The following is a 20,042-nucleotide window of genomic DNA, read 5'->3' as shown; positions in this document are numbered from 1 at the left end:
GCTGCTACCGTCGTCGGAAAAAAGTATTTAGTGCATGCCAGGGTTTACTACTTTCTCGTTAATGGCTCGTTATTGGGTAATGTTTAGTGCATCTGGCCCTCAGTCAGTGCACTCTGTGAACACTATTTGTGACCCCTAAGGCAGGCATTGTGTTATGCCAAAACACAGACCCTGTGGGGTCCTTTGTACAAGCATTTAATAAAGCATTTTCCAAGCACCATCTCCCTAGTTGGTTTTATCTGTGGTCAGCCTCTACCCCTGTTGGTTTGCTTGGATTGTCATGGAGATTTCTACAGTTTGCTTGTCCCTCCCATATTTTACACACACATTAGAGTTATGCACCATAGCACTTAGGTGCTGCTTTGTAGAGCCAATTAAAATGCCTAATTAAAGGCACCTTTAACATGCATAAGTGGTACATAGCACAATGCACAAGCTTATAGAGTTGTCCCGTTTGTTACTGGAGTGAAATAGCAAAGAATCACAGGGTTACAATAGAGAAAAATAAGAGAAAAATGCTTAGACTAAAGAGTAATCTAATATAATAAAACGCACCGTGAACGTTCTGAAGACAACGTTCTGTGAAGCCGGAAGCTTGAAGCCGGAAGCCTAAGTTCTCAGGACAACGTTCTGTGAAGCCGGAAGCTTGAAGCCGGAAGTCTGAAGCCTTGAAGCCTTGAAGCCTGAAGCCTGAAGCCTTGAAGCCATCTGACGTCACTCCCAGGCTGAGGCTGAAGGGTTCGGGGATTCGTGGTGTGAAGCCTTCAAGCCAGCCAGCCGTCTCTGCCCCGCCCTCGCGACAAAACAAACAAATCCGGAAGCGAAACGTCAGGGAAGGAGGCGGCGCTCCCGACGTCTAGCCTTCCCTTCGCTGTGTTCCGCCTTCAAAACAAGGCGGAACACAGCGAAGGGAAAGCTAGACGTCGGGAGCGCCGCCTCCTTCCCTGACGCTTCGCTGCACGAACCGCCACGGAGGTAAAGTTAAAAAGAATTAAAAAAAAAGGGATGCATGGATGCGAAGGAGGGGGCATGGATGCGAAGGGGTGGGGGGGCATGGATGCGAGGCATGGATGCGAAGGGGGGGCATGGATGCGAAGGGGTGGGGGGGCATGGATGCGAGGGGGGGGCATGGATGCGAGGCATGGATGCGAAGGGGGGGGCATGGATGCGAAGGGGGGGGAAGAAGAGGGCGGGCCAGGCTGGGACATGGGAGAGAGCGTAGCATGGATGCGAGGGGGGGGGGTCATGGAAGGGCGAGAGGGGACTTGCTGGAAAAGGATGAATGGAGGCGGCAGGGGACAGAGGAGCATGGATTACAGAGCAGGCCTCAGGCAGAGAGGGGAAATGCTGGATAGGGAAAAATGGAGGGGCCAGGTGACAGAGGAGCATGGATGGGCATGGATTGGAAGGGCAGGACTCAGGGAGAGGGGAATTGCTGGATAGGGATGAATGGAGGGGACAGATGGGCATGGATGGATATGGATTGCAGGACAGGCCTCAAGCAGAGAGGGGAAATGCTGGATAGGGATGAATGGAGGGGGCAGGTGACAGACAAACATGGATGGCCATGGATTGGGAGAGCAGGGCTCACGGACAGAGGGGAATTGCTGGAAAAGGATGAATGGAGGGGGCAGGGGACAGATGGCCATGGATTGGGAGGGCACGGCTCACACTCTCTCTCTCATATACAATGTCTTTCTCACTCTCACACACTCTGTCTCACACTGTATCACATTCACTCTCTATGTGCCACACAGTCACTCACACACTCGCTTGGTCTCATACACTCACTCAAACAGAGAATCTGTGTCTCACACACACTCTCTCTCTCGCCCACACACACACACTCTCACTCACACTGTGTCTCACATACACACTTGCACACACTCTCATTCTCACACACACACTCTCTCACAAACACACTCACACCCAGACTCACGCTCTCTCTCACACAATCACACTTTCACTCCGACTCTCAAACAGTCACTCTCACATACACTCTCCCAAACATACACACTCCGAGGAAAACCTTGCTAGCGCCCGTTTCATTTGTGTCAGAAACGGGCCTTTTTTACTAGTAGAAGATAAATTCTTACCCTTGAACTAGCTAATACACAAATGCTAAGTAGCAGCTGATAATGTATTGTCAATAACTTTTGTCAATGAGAAATCAGCAGTGTTAAGTGGTACTTATATAAAGATAACAGTGTATGATAAATCCTGTGACCAGACCTCCTAGTGTTAATACTTGGACTGTAGTGTGTTTAATATAGTAGATACTTATTTAATTAGTGAGCTGAAGTTTCTTCTTAGCACGGCATTTGATTAGTAATATTTGGCTGTTGCTTATTTTTATTGATTCAGTTGATGTTTTACTGTTATTATGTTGTTCTACTTCTTTAACATGGGGGTCAATTTTAAAAAATTCATGCTTGACCTAACTGGCAAAATTTTATCTGGCTAGATTAAGCTGATTTTCAGCATAATCTACCCAGTAAAAAGTAAACCAGACTCTATATAAACTGTCAGCTACCACTAAAAATCAGCACTAGCTAGATAAGTCCTTCCTCGGTGGCTGACACTCATCAATTTACAAAATGTAAGGATGGCCCTCTCAATCCCCTTTGATGCCTACCTACCAGAATACAAAATGTAGTAGGCCAGTGGCCCCGAGTTCCCCACCTACTTTCATGTATTATATATTCTACCCGTCCCTTTCTTTGACACCCCCAAATCCATTCATGAAAGCTTCTTCAGTGGATTGAAAGGATGACTCGGGCTTACTTCCTCCTGGCTTGGCATTATGCATTGTGTGCCCAAATTTGGGTGTGATTCTGAGATGCACACATAATTAAATTGGGTAATGCAAGTACCTGCACAATTGTATGTAAACCTCCTCAACCTGTGCTCGAAAAAGGTAGTATATCAAATTAATAAAAATGATAATGAGCCAATTAATATTAATTGGGCACCAACAATCAATTATTGATGTTAATTGGCACAAATTTAAATTTACGTGCAAATCTTGCTACACACTATTCTATAAAACTGTAAGTCTGCAAAGTCATATCTAGAGGTCTTCAGATCTCTGTCTCTGGTGCCCCGCAAATTTATTTCTTCCCTTCCTTCAACTGTCCCCTGTTTCCTGTGGAGCTCTCCTTTTCCAGTTTGTGTGATCTGCTCTTCTGTTTAGCTACAATTTCTAGCACAGCTGTGAGCTGTCTCTCTGTGTGGTTTGCCTTTAACTCTTTACTTAGTCCACCTCTTTTCTTGCCTTTAACTCTTTTCTTAGTCCACCTCTTTTCTTGCCTTTAACTCTTTTCTTAGTCCACCTCTTTATATACTATATTTAAATGTTTTATCCATTTTGTACTATCTTGTAAATTTTGTTTTATTGTAAGCCGCATTGAGCTTGCTAACAAGTGGGAAAGCGCGGGTTATAAATGTTACAATACAATACACCCAAATCCCATGGAGTGCAACTCAAAAGGGGTCGTGGTCATGGGAGGGGCATGGGCAGGTCAGGGGTGTTCCTTAAATTTATGTGCAGTATTATAGAATACTGCGGATGAGCCCAAATTGGGAGCCAGGAATTATACCTGGTTTCAGCAGGCATAAGTTCTAGTGCTCAAATTTGGGTGTGTGAAGTGGCACTATGTGCTATTCTAAAAAGGATGGTCAACCCAGAGTGCCCTTTATAGAACAGCTCTGGGTGACATTTACTGAATCTGGTCCATAGTTGGGAGGAAGTAAGGCTGTGTCTTCCTTCTGACCTAGTATGAGTAATGAATAGCAGGAGAGCATTTATATTTTTAGGCTGGGCGGGAAACCAGGATTGGGTTGAAGGTGGTGAAGCCTTTTTCAATCTAATTAGAGATGCATCATAACTATTGTTGTTTTGGGTATATTAGAAAGCTCCAGGTATGAGTTTTATGAAACTGAAAATGTTAAGGATGCAAGTCTTTTGAGTTTTTCAATATATACTGTAATTGAGCCCAGTATATTTTTGCTGTTGAGGGATTATGAATAAGATTGATTACCAAAAATTATAGGAGTAAAAATGAATTCCACACACAAAAGCCAACATTTCAGTACACAGCTTGACCTTTGCTGAGACTCACTCTTAGCTTACCTAGATGACCCCATATTGCTGGGGTTCCTCAATGAGAATTAGTGCATTTAGTAAAGGTGTGGTAAATTTGTTGGCTTTCAAACTGAAGTCATTTTTTGGAGAGTAGCAAACCCAATCATTTTTATTCCCTTAAGATTAGTTTGCTGTTGAATGTACAATAAATAAGCAGATTGACAAATCAAAAGGCTTTAAGGTGGAATGAAAGATCTGATACACAACCCACTTTCTCTGCCATAGCAGGAGTTTTAGAATTCTTCACTTGCAGACAGATATGATGAATTCCGTTGGCAGGCCAGTTGGGTTTCAACATATGGAATCACACATCCAAATCTCATCTCTAGCTTTTCAATTATGATTTTTGGCAGAGGGAAGAAGCTTGGTTTTCTTGGAAGTCAGATGTAGGTCCCTGTCCTGATATCACTTTAGTATTATTCTACTTTAAACCAGTAAACCACTACTCTTGACTAATGTCGCTGAACACACAAAGACTTTTCTGATTTTTTCATAATTTTTAGCTCCCATTCCTGTGTCAGGCAGCAACCATAAATGCAGAAGGCTTATGGAAGAGAGCGAATGTCAGCAAATGTTATTCCTCCCCCCCTCCCCCCCCCCCCCCCCGTACATTGTCAGCTAGTCTTTTATAAGTAAAATGACAAACTGTTACTCTCCAACGGTTCTTCACACTATTTGCAAGCTGTTTCATAGCTGGGTGCTTCCAGGTTAGAAGGACTGTCTTTGCTGTCCTCTGCTGTTCTTGGGCTGATACTTTAGATATTTTATTTGCCATGCTTTGAGCAGATTGATGCCTATCAGTTATACTAACTCTGGGTAAATGTCTCCTATCCTGATGGCTGACTACCTGTTAATGGAAATCTCTTATGCTTTATCAAGCAGATGAATTCTTTTTCTTTGTCCTTAATCTCTTCCATCGCTCATTATTTTTCAGTGATTTATTTTCATTACTTTTACTTCTCCTTTACTTCCTTTCCTTTTGTTTCTTTATATATTTCTATTTCTCTCCCTCTTTTTCCTCCTTCTACCTCATTTGTCTTCTGCCTCACTGTTATTCCTTTTCTGATACTGCCCACCCTAAGCCTATTTTCATCATGGTGAGAGAATGTCACCCATCCAAAGTAAACTGACATAAAGTCTTAAAGGGAGATCAAGCATAGAGGAAGATTGATTTATGAGCCTCTTTACTGCCCAAGCATGACATTTTCAGCATATTCCAAAGTCATTTCACATTATCTGTCTGACTGGGTTATATTTTGTACCTAAAAATATAGGGGACTTCTTTAATGGACATAAAAGTTTCATTGGCACAGTGAGATGCTTGCCTGAGAGGTAGGGAGGGATCAGAAAAAATGGTAAACAATTGATACTAGACCATAGGCAAAGTTTAATTGAATTGCTCTTCAGTGTGATTTTTGGGTGCTATTCTTCCCCAGAATTTTTACAGTAGTAGTATTAGGTGTGATATATAGGTCAACTCTATTTACTTATTTTCAAGTTTTAGCCATTTTCTTTTCAAATTTTTATTGCATGCATCTAGCTGATTTCATATTTATTTTAGCTTTTTTTTCTTCATTTTTATATGTTATATTTTCTAATCTCTCTTTCCCTTTTTTTGACCTCTTGGTGTCTTAAGGGGATAAGTATTAAGGTGTGGTAAAAAACAGACCTTTACCACACCTTAATTTCCTGCAGTGACCAACGTGTGGTAGTACCACAGATTAGTTAATCCTACATTAATGCAGTTTGTGATCAACCTCACAAGCTGTGCTATCCATACTGCCTGGGAACATTGCTCTGCAAAGCCACAGCTGATGTCTTAGGCTGCATCTTAAAGGGACTGGGTATTGATTACCCCTCCCCCTACCATATCTGATTTTCCTCCCAATGCCCCCAATATCTAATCCATTCCCTCCTCTATAGCCCTCTTCCTCCAGGCCTGGAATCATGACCACTAGGGGTACCATTTTGGAGATGACACTGGCAAGGCAGGAGCAAAACTGGGTTGCTTTTGCGCTAGAACCACTGCTAAACTCCCAGTGCTGGATGGGGATCTTTGGGGGATGGGGGTTCTGCTCATAGGAGTGTGATTGGGGAGGGTAGGGGTCATATTGGGGGTAGGTGGGAGTGTGAGTTGGTTGTGAGGTGGTCGACACCACAGACAATTTAAGCTAGGGCATTGATTGACATGTTAATTTATCATGTCATTTGGACTATAATGTTGCCACACTGAGTATCTGAAAACCTGCAGGCCAGCTCTATGACATAACAAGATCTACACAATTAACTTGCAAGCTCCATTAAATGTTTGTAGTGCCCACACTGTAGTGCAATTGGCAGGAGGAGCAGCAGCATTTGGATAGCAGCAGCAGTATAATATTACTGAGCAAAATGCTATCCAACCTACACTCCCTGAAACAGTTGTCTCTCATCAGTTGCTGGAGGATTCCTACCCAACTCCCGTGACTAATCACAATCAAGTCAATATTCAGCCAGGAGCATTGGGCCACAACTTTGAGACCCGATGCTCTCAGCACAGTAAAATATCCCCAGCTTTTGGCTGGACTTATTTTACTGTTATTTTATGGCCATACCCTTGCAGTGTGTATTTAGTATTCACTGCAAGTCATGTTATGGTTCTTACATAGTAATGACCTGCTTTACATGCATTTGCATGTTTTGGTCTTATTATTGTGTAACCCATGGCAACCTGAATATCACTGCATTAGGGCAAGGTAACATGCATTAGAGTGCTTTAAGTTTCATTAAGGGGCTAACAATGTGGGATTATTACCTAATTCAGTTTAATAATTTCCCCCTGAATGTGCTATAAATTCATCTACAACCATTACTGCAGCACTTTCCATTAAAACTGATACTGAGAATTCTTTGAAAACAAGTTTTGTCCATGAAATTGCATGTCACCTATAAGAAGGTTCCCAAAGGTAGAGTTCAAAAATGTGTAATCCTTCCTACTAAACTGCTGCCATCTCTTCTTTTCATGGTCAGTTCTTTTTTAGTCTAGCAAAGTGTCTATCTAGAACAGGATTTCTCAATCCAGTCCTCAGTACACATGGGGGGGGGGGGGGGGGGGGGAGGATACCATAAATGGTGCTCAAAATTCAGCTCCAAAAAAATTTGGCACTGAATGATATTCTATGGTGGACATTCCAGGATCAGCGCCCTTTATAGAAATGTGTGTAGCATTGGGCTCAACTTTAGGTGAGAGGAGTTACACTCATTGAAGCCAGGTATGAATCTCGGCACACAAGTTGGGCATGGATCCCCTGAATTCTATAACACTGCACATTTTAAGGGAACATATATGCTCCTCCCATGACCATGTTCCCCTTTGCAGATCCACACAGAAACACTTAGGCGCTATTCTATAAATGGGCATTTATGTGTGTGTTTTCATGCGGATCTGCTGTTTCTGCCCCATTTTGGTGCCATGCATTCACTAGAACACTTTTCTTGCATCAAAACTTTGGTGCAAAAGTAATACCTACTATTCAGCTTCATATATAGAATTTTCCCCTATCCTCCGTATTCACAGTAAATATGCATGATATACATTTGCATACAACATAGGCAATAAATGCTAACCTGTCTCTTGCATATTCTTTATAAATATCCTAAAAACTAGATCTATCCTGAAGACCAGGATAAGAACCACTCATCTAGTGAAAACCCAGTATACAGCTCCCCAGGAAGTACTGGGTGGATGAGGCAAATACGGTTAAAGGCAAATAATTATCCACTGCCCTTCTCCCACCAACAGCAGTTTGGATTTGATTGGCAGCTGATAATAAGCCTTAGCCCTACCAGACTGATTTCTCATTTCAGCTTTATTCCCAGATGTCTTGCAGGCATTTTGAATGCTCTCTCATCAGGGATCACACTTGGTTAATGGCCTTCCATAAATAAGATGCCTGAACAGTGATAGATAACAATCATAAAATTTGAGTTGATAAATTAAAGTAGGAGAAAACTGATTTAATAATAAATAGACAAGCCCTCCTTTGGCAGTTTATGATTCTCCTTGAGTCTGGAACTGGTTAGAAGAACTACTTTCATTTTTTTTTCTTTTCTATCTTTCTTTCTTTTTTGGGGAGGAGGGGAGTGGTATTTTTATATATTTATATTTTTACAGTTTTTATGCCTCTGGTCTTGTGTGCTTTTTTTAATGTAGGGAATATTTTAAGCAATGGCTTTTTCCAGAAAATCTCATAATTTTGAAGAATTAGGAGGTTGTCAGGAGTGTGCGTAGAGAGGGATGACTTGTGATTTGCTTTGAAAGCTCCATTAAAGATTTACATTTCACAAACGTTTCTCACCACCTTTGTGTTCCAAATGTTTCTTTTATTGAGGAAACCTATTTGGGTCTTATTAGTTCATAAAGTAGTGTGGTTTGCTATGTTAGTCCACTTTAAAGGTAATAAACAGAGATAAAACAAATGAAAAGAAAATAAGGTGACACCTTTTTAATTGGACTAACTTAATAAAAATTTTTATAAGCTTTTGAAGGCTGAGCCACCTGCTTCAGCTCAGCAACCAAAGGGCCAGCATTCTTTCTCTGACAGCCATTCTGAGCTAACACAGGAACATAAGCATTGCCTGTCAACTACCAAGAAATTCAGTCTGAGACCAAGAAAATCTGGCAGAAAAATGCAGAACTATTTTGCATCATTTTAGGTGCCATAGGCTTAATCAAAAAGAACTTCCAAATGCACCTGAATAAGTTGCCTGTACATATTACATCTTATGAATGCCAGAAAGAAGCTCTCTTTGGCACAATGCATGTATTACAGTGAGCGTTAGCAGTAAATTTGAGAGAATGTGATCATACATACCCTGGCTTAGGAGTGAGGTTTGTGCACAAAACTAACCTATTCGGAGAAATTCTACCAGGACAGACCAAAGGTCCATGAAGCCCAGTATCCTGTTTCTAATAGTGACCAATCCAGGTCACAAGTACCTGGCAAGATCCCAACAGAGTAAAACAGATTTTTCTTATCCTAGAAATAATCAGTGGATTCTCCTAAGTCCATCTTAATAATGACTTATAGACTTTTAGGGTTCCTTTTACCAAGCTGCGGTAAAAGGGGGCCTGCACTAGTGTCAGCGAATGTTTTTTGACATGCACTGAGGTCCCCTTCTACTTGCAGTGGGTAAAAGGCTGTCTTTTTTGCTGGAAAAGAAATGCCCATGCAGTAAGTGAACCACTTGAAGTGGCAGTAAGGGCTCCCGCGCTAGCCCAGCGGTAACTGGCTCTGATTACTGCCAGGTAAGCAGTGGCACTACAAAAAATAGAAATGTTTTTGTAGCACCGAAAATGGCATGTGCTGAGGATGGGAACTACTACTGAGCTCCTGCAGTAGTTCTAGATTGGCGTGTGGCAAACGTGTTGCTGCGCACCAACCCTTTATTAAAAAGGCCCCTTAGAAAAGTATGCAGACCTTTTCTAAGTCTTGCTAAACTAACTGCTTTTCCCTAGAGGGGAAGTCCATTTCTTCTTTTTCAATCCCAGAAGTAAGGTAATTCCTAAGCATGCAGGAAATAATTCATTATAGATTGCCTGAAGGTAGGTGCCAGGACGGTGAGAAGTAAGTGCAAATTCTATATCAGTAATCATACTAACATAAGTCCACAGTTACGTGCCTAACTTTAGGTGTGTTCCCCTGTGCTAGCTTATTCACTGGTGTAAATGCTTGTGCCTACAATAAGAGAAAAAGCATGTAGTGGAGGATTGGCCTAGTGGTTAGAGCACGGGACTTGACATCCAGAGGTGGCCAGTTCAAATCTCACTGCTGCTCCTTGTGATCTTGAGCAAGTCTCTTAACCCTCTATTGCCTCAGTTACCTTCCAGGGATAGAGAAATACCCAGAGTACCTGCATGTAACTCACCTTGAGCTACTACTGAAAAAGGTGTGAGCAAAATCCAAATAAGTAATAATCATATAAATTATAATATTCTAAAAATATAAATAATAATATTCTTAACATGTGCTATTCATGCCCCTGACCCACCCATGCCCCTCCCGGGTCCATTTCCCTTTGCACTGGCATGCTGTGAATTTTACATGCACAATGTGCAGAATCCTAACATAAGATCATAAGAATAGCCATACTGGGTCAGATCAATGGTCCATCTAGCCCAGTATCCTGCTTCCAACAGTGGCCAATCTAGGTCACAAGTACCTGGCAGAAACCTAGATATTTTGTGACAATACAAAAGAGTGCTTCAATAGAACAAGAGTGGTGGAAATCAGGGACGTAGCTATGGGGGGGCCATAGGGCTTGGGCCCCCACAAATTCCATCTGGGCCCCTGCTTTGGCTGGCGTGAGTCCCTAACCCCCACCAGCCGAAGCCTTCTTCCATGCTGGTCTCCGGCGCAGCCGCATCCACTGCCTGCCCCATGCTCTTCTTTCTTCTTGCTCCTATGCATGCTCACGCTGAGCTTCAGCGTGCACAGGAGGAGCAAGAAGAAAGAAGAGCAGGGGGCAGGCAGCGAATGCGGCTGCATCGGAGACTGGCGCTGAAGAAGGCTTCAGCTAGTAGGGGTTAGGGACCCCTGCCAGCAAAGGTATTTGTTTGTGAGGGGAAGCGGCGAGGAGGCGAGGCGGTGGGGGGGGGGGAGCGAGGCGTGTTGGTGGTGGGGGCAGCGGAGTGGCACTCAAAATGTGCCCCCAACCTCGGACTCTGGCACCCTCCCACCGTGAGGTCTGGCTACGTCCCTGGTGGAAACCAAAAACTGAACACAACAACTTAATAACTCCTCTTGGTTAAAGAAATTATCTAACAGTTACAAAAAGAAACTTCTCTAAGATACACCTAGCTCAGAGGCATCAGCTATTCCAGATCTGCGGATCTGAAATAGCTGTGGGCTGTAGGAGATCTAATAGCCTACATAACTGCTAAATGATGCCTCTGAGCTAGATCTATCTTAGAGAAGTTTCTTTTTGTAACTGTTGGATAATTTCATTGAACAGGAGGAGTTATTACGTTGTGTTCAATTTTTGGTTTCCACTGTTCTTGCTCTATTAAAGCGCTTCTTTGTATTGTTGCAAATTTTTTGCTTTGGGGTGCCATCTTTTCCCTTGTCTCTTGAAAGAAACCCAAATAGTAGCAGCATTCCATGCTACCAATCCCAGGGCAAGCAGTAACTTCCCCATGTCTGTCAAAAGCAGACTATGGACTTTTCCTCCAGAAACTTGTTCAAACCTCTTTTCAACCCACTGTTACTACATCCTCCAGGAAAGAGTTGCTAATACTACTGCTACTTATCATTTCTATAGCGCTACTAGACGTACACAGTCAGTACACTTGCCCTGGTTTTAGAACCTTTTCTATTGCTGGACCTAAATGATGGAATCCACTGCCTTTTGGCATTTCATACTAGGTGAAATTATTTATTGGCCAATATTTAGTGCTATTTAACCAGCCAGGAACAGCTCCTAGTCAGTTAAATAGCACTTAACTGGCTATCCACTAATATTCAGTGGAAGATAGCCACTGAATATTCGCAGTCAGCATAGAGTGGCTAACCGATTATATAACGTAATATAGCCAGCCAGCTGTGAATATTCAGCGCATCACCTGCTAAGTTTGTTGGCCAAATTGGGCCACCCAAATAGCAGACCTATCTTTGGCCGCTCTAAACTTAACCGGCCAGTGCTGAATATTGGCTTGGCCGGTTAAGTTTAAACCAGCCAAAAATAAACAGGATATTAATTGCCGGTCACCAAAAACGGCCCGGTATTGAATATCCAGCCTCGCCGCCAACCACAGGAGTTAACCAAACTGTCTCCCACAGTCTGAATATTGGACCCTTACTGTTCAAAACACTGATTCCCAAACCTGACCTGGAGGATCCCCCAGCCAGTCAGGTTTTCAGGATATCTACAATGAATATTCATGAGAGAGATTTACATGAAAGAAGTCTACACGCAGGGAAGGCGGTGCATGCAAATCTTTCTTATGAATATTCATTGTGGATGTCCTGAAAACCTGACTGGCCAGAGTTCCTATAAGAAAACAGGTAGGCAGGTGACTCACAGAATCCAGCACGGAATAAAAAAGTAGCAAACTGCCAAAAAATCTTGGTGAATTGCTCTTGCTGTTTCTCAAGAGAGGAGCTATTTTAGTCCATTAGGTGGAATTGTTTGCATTGCACCACATGGTGGTATATCAAGCCCCTGACGCAGCCTTTTAGGAGGGCGAAACACAGCCATGTCGGCCTTATGACTGATTTAAACTTTTGTGGTTAATAAATTCATCTTTTTATGAAAGATTTCTTTTGGCAGTTTGCTTCTTTTTTTATCCCCAGGGTTCCTCCAGGACAGATTTGGGAACCACTGGTTTAGATGAAAGGTTAAGGCATATGTATTATCTCTTATACACGATTAAATTGATGCTGTTTGGATAGCTGATTTTTATTGTTTTGAGTACATGAGAAAGGATATTTTCAACTGAATTATTTTGTTTATATAATTATGTAGAGCTGTATTGTTTTAAGTTTAAATTAAATATGTTTTTATATATGCCACTGAAAGCATACTTTGGATTGGCAGGTTGTAATTTTTTTTTTAATCAGTAAAAGGAGAGAGAAAAGGAACTTGCTAATGAAGATAGGGTGGAACTGATGGGAAAACATGTAAAATGAAGAACAGAGAGAGTCAAGCGGAGGTCAAATCGGAGAACACAAAATATGTTGAATTATAGTTGCACCTGGAAATAGTGGGGTTGATATTCAAAGCAATTTCAAAGACCAGAAATGGCTCCTGGCTGCTTAAATAGCTTGTTTGGGGCTAAGCAGCCAATTTCAGTAACACATAACTGTGTTAGTGTTGCTGAAAATGACTGGTTAGTTCCTAATGCAAAACTGGTTATTTTGGGGGTGTTCTGGAGGGAGAGTCAGCACTTAGCTGCTTAAGTGACAATATTTAGCACGTAACCAGTAAACATCACCACTTAAATAGGACCATATGGGGTTGATAGTCACCCAGTAGTGCTCAGCAGTTTGCTGGCCACCACTGACGTTATGCCCAGAAATTCAGTGCTGGGCCATGTCTAGGCTTTGGCACTGAATTTACGGGTTTCCGGATCCAGCTATACCATACCCAGTTAAGGGGTCCTTTTACAAAGGAGTACTAGCGTTTTTAGCACACACTAAATGTTAATAGTTGCCCATATATCTCTATGGGCATTGCTAGCATTTAGCACGTGGTTCTGAATAGCATGTCCTAAAACCGATATAACGCCTTTATAAAATGACCCCTTAATGAGAAGTTTGGCACATAACTGGCTATAGGGCATTGCATAAAGATAGGACAGATTTTTGTGCAGTCCTATTTATATGGTGACCTTGTCCAGTTGAGTGCTGAATATCATCTGGCTTGTCCCCTTGAATACCCCCAACATAGTCGGTTTTGTATTAGGTGCTAACCAGTCATTTCCAGAAGCACTATCTGGTTGAATGCTGCTGAAGATGACCGGTTAGCCCTGATCAAACGATATTATTGTCCTGGAGCTGTTTCTGGTCAGTTAAATCACTTCAAATATCAACCCCATAAAAGTCAGTCTTATCTTTATATGGTGTCCCATAGCCAGTGAAGTGCTGAATATTGCACTTAACCACCTATGGTGTGGCCAGCTCTATAAACCCAGAAATTCAATGTCAGAGCCCAGGCATGGCTTGGCATTGATGCCCCGATGATCAATTCCCTGCGCTGTTCAGAAACAGCGCCCTAAAAATAGCACCAGAACAGTGCGGGGAATTAACTCCCCAATGATCAACACTAATAACATGCAAATTTAAGCATGTTATTAGCGATGGTTATCCCGGGAAAGTGCAGGAGGATTTTGTCAGAGCATATACACAATCTCCTCATACTTGTTTGACATTTCTGGGCTATTTTGAAGGTGGCAATGGAAAAAGGGGGGAGTGCTATTCCATCCTCCAACACGGAGGTACTAGGTTGGCTACTAGACCACCAGGGAGGGTGGGGGGGTTGGGTCGGCAATCCACTTGGGCCACCAGGTATGTTTTTTTTGTGTGGGGGGGTTGGGGGCTAGAGATCCACCGGACCTCCAGCCCCTATGCCCCCATGTCATGGGGCTGGAGGTCCAGTGGACCTCCAGCCCCCCTATGTCACCATCCCAAGGAAGAGTAGGAGCTTGGGGGACACTAGCAGGCTCATTTTTGAAAGAGATGGATGTCCATCTTTTGACATAAATTGGAACATGGATGTCCATCTCCCAGAGACACCCAAATTGGTATAATCGAAAGCCGATTTTGGACATCTCCAACGGCAGTCCGTCACAAGGACATCCAAATTTTAAGGGGGCTTGTCGGAGGCATGGTGAAGGCGGGGTTGGGTGTGCCTAACACTTGCACATCTTTGAGCCATAATCAAAAAAAGCAGGGACGTCCTAAAGTAAAACTTGGACGTTTTCACCCAGACGTGTTTTTTTTACAAATAAGGCAGAAAAAGGTGTCCGAAATGACCAGATGACCACTGGAGGGGATTGGGGATGACCTCCCGTTACTCCCCCAGTGGTCACTAACCCCCTCCCACCCTCAAAAAACATCTTTCAAAATATTTTGTGCCAGCCTCTATGTCAGCCTCAGATCTCATACTCAGGTCCATGACAGCGCATGCAGGTCCCTGGAGCAGTTTTAGTGGGTGCAGTGCACTTCAGACAGGCGAACCAAGGCCCATACCCCCCTACCTGATATGTTTGTGGAGGAAACAACAAGCCCTCCAAACCCACCACAAACCCACTGTACCCACATCTAGGTGCTCCCCTTCACCCGTAAGGGCTATGGTAGTGGGGTAGTGGGTTTTGGGGGGGGGGGGGGCACAGCACACATGGTAAGGGAGCTATTACCTGGGAGCAATTTATGAAGTCCACTGAAGTGCCCCCTAGGATGCCCGGTTGGTGTCCTGGCATGTCAGGGGGACCAGTGCACTACAAATGCTGGCTCCTCCTATGTCCAAATGGCTTGCATTTGGACGTTTTTGACATGGATGTCTTCGGTTTCGAAAATCGCCGAAAGTCAAAGACATCCATGTCTAAGGACATCCATCTCTAAGGACGTCCTTGGTATTTTCAAAATGAAAGATGGACATCCAACTTTTTTTTCGAAAATACATTTTCCCTCGTTTTACAAAGACATCCAAATCCCAACTTGGATGTTTCTTTCAAAAATGCCCCTCTAGGTCACCAGGGCCTTGCTTTTGGATGGGGGTCCAATGGATCCCCAGGACACAATGGCAGCCTGGGCTGACAGATTCTGATGGAGGGGGGTGGGAACAGAGTCTTAACCCTAACATCAACTCTGAGGTGGCATAGGGTTAAGGTGCTATTGTGTCCCTATGATCAGAGTGCTGTTCTCTGATCATAGGAGCGGAATACAAGCAAAGCTCAGTTAAATCTAATATAAATGAGCTCTGCGCTATTGTTTTGCTCAGGTGCTGTTTCCCTGATGATCTCGGGGGCGCAGGTAAATCTGGGGGCTAGTCCGGCGCTAGTGGGCTCTAGTGCCCGCATTTAGCTTTGATGATCAGGACCTGAATCTTCAGACACAATGCCAGCAACAATCAGCAAACGCTGAGCTCCACTAGCTGGATATCGACCCCCGTGATCTAAGTTAGTTGGCCCCACTATTGTTGGGGAAAGTAATCCAAGTGCTGCCAACTGTTAAATACAGCAATATCCATGCCAAAGGAGCAGGAAGAAAACTATCAGCCTAAATTAAATAAAAATAATTATTTCTAATATAAACATCAAAACAGTGACTATAGATGAAAAGGTATGAATATAAGCAAAACATCTTTTTTAGAATCGCTAGTCATGTTTTAAATGTTCATAAAATGGCATTTAGGTATGTTTAATGCACATACATCTAAATCCCGATTTTACAAGAGCTGGGGTATACATATCTAAAACTCAAAAACATGCATTTGGCAAAGGGTCATGGTCTGGGTGTGTTTTGAGTGGGACTAAAAATTAAGCGTGAATTCCCTATTTTGGAAGGGGAGTGCCCATCTTAGGTAAATACAGATCATTTTCGGGGTTTCTACCTGCTACCCAGTGATAGGAACATAAGACAGTGCTGGGTGGACTTCCATGGTGTATGTCCCAAAAAATACCAAAGAAAGATCAGGATCAAATATCTTATATCATATTCATTATTGGTTTAATCATGAATTGATAATGAGTGTGACTATTGGGCAGGCTTGATGGGCCATCATCTACTATGTTACTATCTAGGTTTCAGACAAGTGCTCATATTGAGCAGCACTCCACTGGATGGATTAAAGAAGGTCACCCCCTTAACCCCCTTGTTATTTATATGCCTCCCCCCCCCCCCCCCCCCCGCCAACTCAAAACTGGCAAGGGATAACAGACTCAGTGAAAGCATCAGGAAAAAAATTTGAAAATAGCTGAAATAAACCTGTATGTTTCTACATATAAACACATGCATGTGCCAGCACAAACCTGTTTATATGCTCACTTTGCCCTCATTGATATTTTGGACATTTATGATTTTAAAATGGATGCTCTTATCACATGTAACTGGTGTGTAAACATTCACTCCTCAATATATTTCAGAACATTCTCTCTGTCTGCAGATCCTGTTCTAAAATACTAGTGGACTTGGATGTCTCAATTCCTATTTTGTAATGCTGTTCTCAATATGTTTGCCTCTACACAAAATAAATAGAAAAGAAATGCATGGAATAACAGCATCTGACAGACATGAATTGATGAAATGACAAGACTACAAGAAGGTTTTGATTAGTTGAGAGAAGGGTATGGTTAGTCTTATATGGAGTGGCCTAGTGGTTAGGGTGGTGGACTTTGGTCCTGAGGAACTGAGTTTGATTCCTGGCACAGGCAGCTCCTTGTGACTCTGGGCAAGTCACTTAACTTTCCACTGCCCCATGTAAGCCACATTGAGCCAGCCATGAGTGGGAAAGCACAGGGTACAAATGTAACAAAAAAAATATGGAAGAAGTAATCTAAAGAGGAAAACCTGTGTATTGTATGTTATGCATTTTGTATGGAATTCATATAGATATCTGTAGTTAATATTCCATTTCTAGAAGTGGCATAACGTAATCCCATTGTTTTCATCATGTTTCATCTTCATTGTGATATTTTGTATAAGTTGTAACCTTTTAATATCTATCAGATGTAGACCTTTAAAAGGTAACTTTAATGCAAATGGTTGGATATGGCCACAGTATTTGAAATAAATGGTATTTAATAACCTGAATTGGCCAGATATGATAAGGCTATTGTCGCTTATGTTATTGAAGGAAAAAGCCTCTGTATTCCCAATTCAGAACATATTTAGGTCTGTTAAAATGGGATGGAATCATCATTGGCTAAAAAAACAGGATCAGGTTAATAAGACATTACCGGAGGTTTTTTAGCCAATGATGATTCCATCCCATTTTAACAGACCTAACTATGTTCTGAATCGGGAATACAGAGGCTTTTTCCTCCAATAACGTAAGCGACAATAGCCTTATCATATCTGGCCAATTCAGACCTTTAAAAGGTGCCTAAATTTCAACTCTGGTCTGAAATAAACTGGAATTAAAAGGGGAAGGACAGACCCTTCCCCCATCCAAAAAAAAGATACTTCTGTGAAAATTGGTGAATAACAAATTATACTTGTGGGTTCAGAAATAGCTAAGTAAAATATCTCAGAATTGGGCTACAAGGTTTGTGATAATTAAAGGTTATGTGGAGTAGCAAGTGTGAGATGTAGAAATGAGGTGGCCTTGCCTGAAGAGTTTCTGCAGTGTGAGAGAAAATGTGTTACAATTGTCATTTCAATGGCAGAAAGACACATTCTTTTGGGAAATCTCAAGGACTTCTAGCAGGTTATTTCCTCCAATTCCATTTCTTTAACAGTTGTTGATAAGTGGGATACAAAGAAGCCTCCAAACTTCCCTCCAGGATCTTTCAGTAAAAAGAGAAGCATTTGATAATTCAACCTATTCAATTGTCACACTTCTGAGGCTGCAGCATGTCTAACCTCACTGCCTCTAAGGTAGACGGGAAGTCAGATTATCACTTTTTAAGTCAGGAGGGCACCTTCTGGGACTGGCAGCCCTGTTTCTCTTGACAGGAGCAGAATGTTTTGTGATGTTAATTAAAAAGCTAATACTGGACATCAAGCTTCCTTGAAAAACAGGTAGCTATATGGAGCTGTACTGTAAACATATATGTTATATATGGGCTCCATATAAGGGCTTGTTTATATATTAAAACAACCCTGGAGCTGTATATTTCTAGTCTTTATGGATGGGTGGCCTTGTTACAGAGATTTCATGTAATCAGTACTCTATGTACTGGCAAATAAGGATAATAATGACTTAATTGAAAAAAATTCTTTATTACTGGTGATTAACTTCATTGTAATTCAAAACGCATTTACTGAGTAGTTCATTATCTCTCATTTTTTTCTGCAGCATTTTCTGTATTTTGATTTGGCACTGATTTATTTACAATTATTGCACGTTATATTTCCGATCTCATGCTTTATGGGCTTAAGTAGTCTACGAAGCATGCAACATGTCCCGGGGTCTTAATTAATAACCAAATAGACTCCATGGCTATATACAGGACAGTCTTAATTCATGGTTGACAAGTCTTTTAGGCTAAATTGAAACATAGAAGCTTTTATAGCATCATATAGGCAACAGATGGCTTTAGTATTCTGATTTCCTTAGACAGTCTCAAATAGAGCTTTGCATATATTTGTCAATGTCCATGTTGATCAACACTTCTAAACCGCTGTTTCCCCAATAAGGGCTCAGCATGGTGTACAGTTAAACAATAATATTACAAGGCATACACAAATAATAGTAAGAATTTCACAAATTGATACAGTATAATTAATCAAGAGGAAATAGACCCTTATTCAAAAAGGTGTGTTTTCAGCACCTTGCGAAAGTTCAAACAGCTCTGCTCTACTCAAATAGTGAATGGAAGGAAATTCCACTCAGGAATAACAAGGACAGAGAAAATAGTGTTTATTATTCTCAGAAAACATATTTTACTAAAAGATGGGGGACAAAGAGTAACTACTAAGCTGAATTAATGACCCAGAATTTGTAGGCAGATAAGGACCAGTTGCTCTACCCGGTCTGTCTATTTTTGCTAGAATTAAGGCTGGAATGATCTATTGCTCGATTATAATGGAGCAAACTGTTGCAGGCACATCACTGAAGAGATCATAATGATTTTGAAATGTTTGGCTTTCATGTGTTCAGTCACAAAGAAAGAGAAGGAAAGAGGCAACATTGTCACAACAGGCTTTGTTTGAGTGGAAGATACAGGTGCAATGGTAGTAATTGTTTCCAATACCATGCTCTGGGAATTTTGTGATATGTATACTTGCAAAGCTTTATGATTTGTAGTCATTTATTTGAGATATCAAATACATTGTGCATAGAATATCAGGTAAATAGAGAAATGCAAACTGCATACAGGGAGTATTGAACAGCAGTCCTGAACGATCTAGAGCCTGGTTTTAGCTAGAGAGGAGGATGCTTATTTCTAAGACCTCTTACTTAAATAAACATGTTTGACTTCTGAAAATCTCTCTCTGGGTATAGGTTTCATATCAATTGTAGGAGCCAAAAGCAAATATTTGTTGATAAATATCTTGACTTCAACCTGCATCTTAATTGTGTCAGTGTAGGACTGTTTAAAAGGAGAAGTCAGTTTAATTATGTTATTCAGTCGTGTGGTAAATAAATGCTTGTAGGAAACAGTTTTGCAAAATGTATTTTATTCTGTGAATTATTTAGTTTCAGTGGCAATTTGTTTGTAAAGATCACTGAAACTCATCAGGTGTTTATGTCAAAT

General features: G+C 41.8%; 1 protein-coding gene across 1 annotated transcript in view; it reads left to right on the top strand.

Moving 5' to 3' along the window:
• Positions 1-20,042, top strand: part of LOC115481373 (opioid-binding protein/cell adhesion molecule-like) — a 508,069-nt gene that overhangs the window by 159,898 nt on the left and 328,129 nt on the right. The window lies entirely within an intron of this gene.

Source organism: Microcaecilia unicolor, chromosome 12 (genome assembly GCF_901765095.1).
Source record: "Microcaecilia unicolor chromosome 12, aMicUni1.1, whole genome shotgun sequence".
NCBI classification, from domain to species: Eukaryota; Metazoa; Chordata; class Amphibia; order Gymnophiona; family Siphonopidae; genus Microcaecilia; species Microcaecilia unicolor.
The sequence above is the reverse complement of the archived record's forward strand: the minus strand, read 5'-3'. Positions and strand labels throughout refer to the sequence as shown.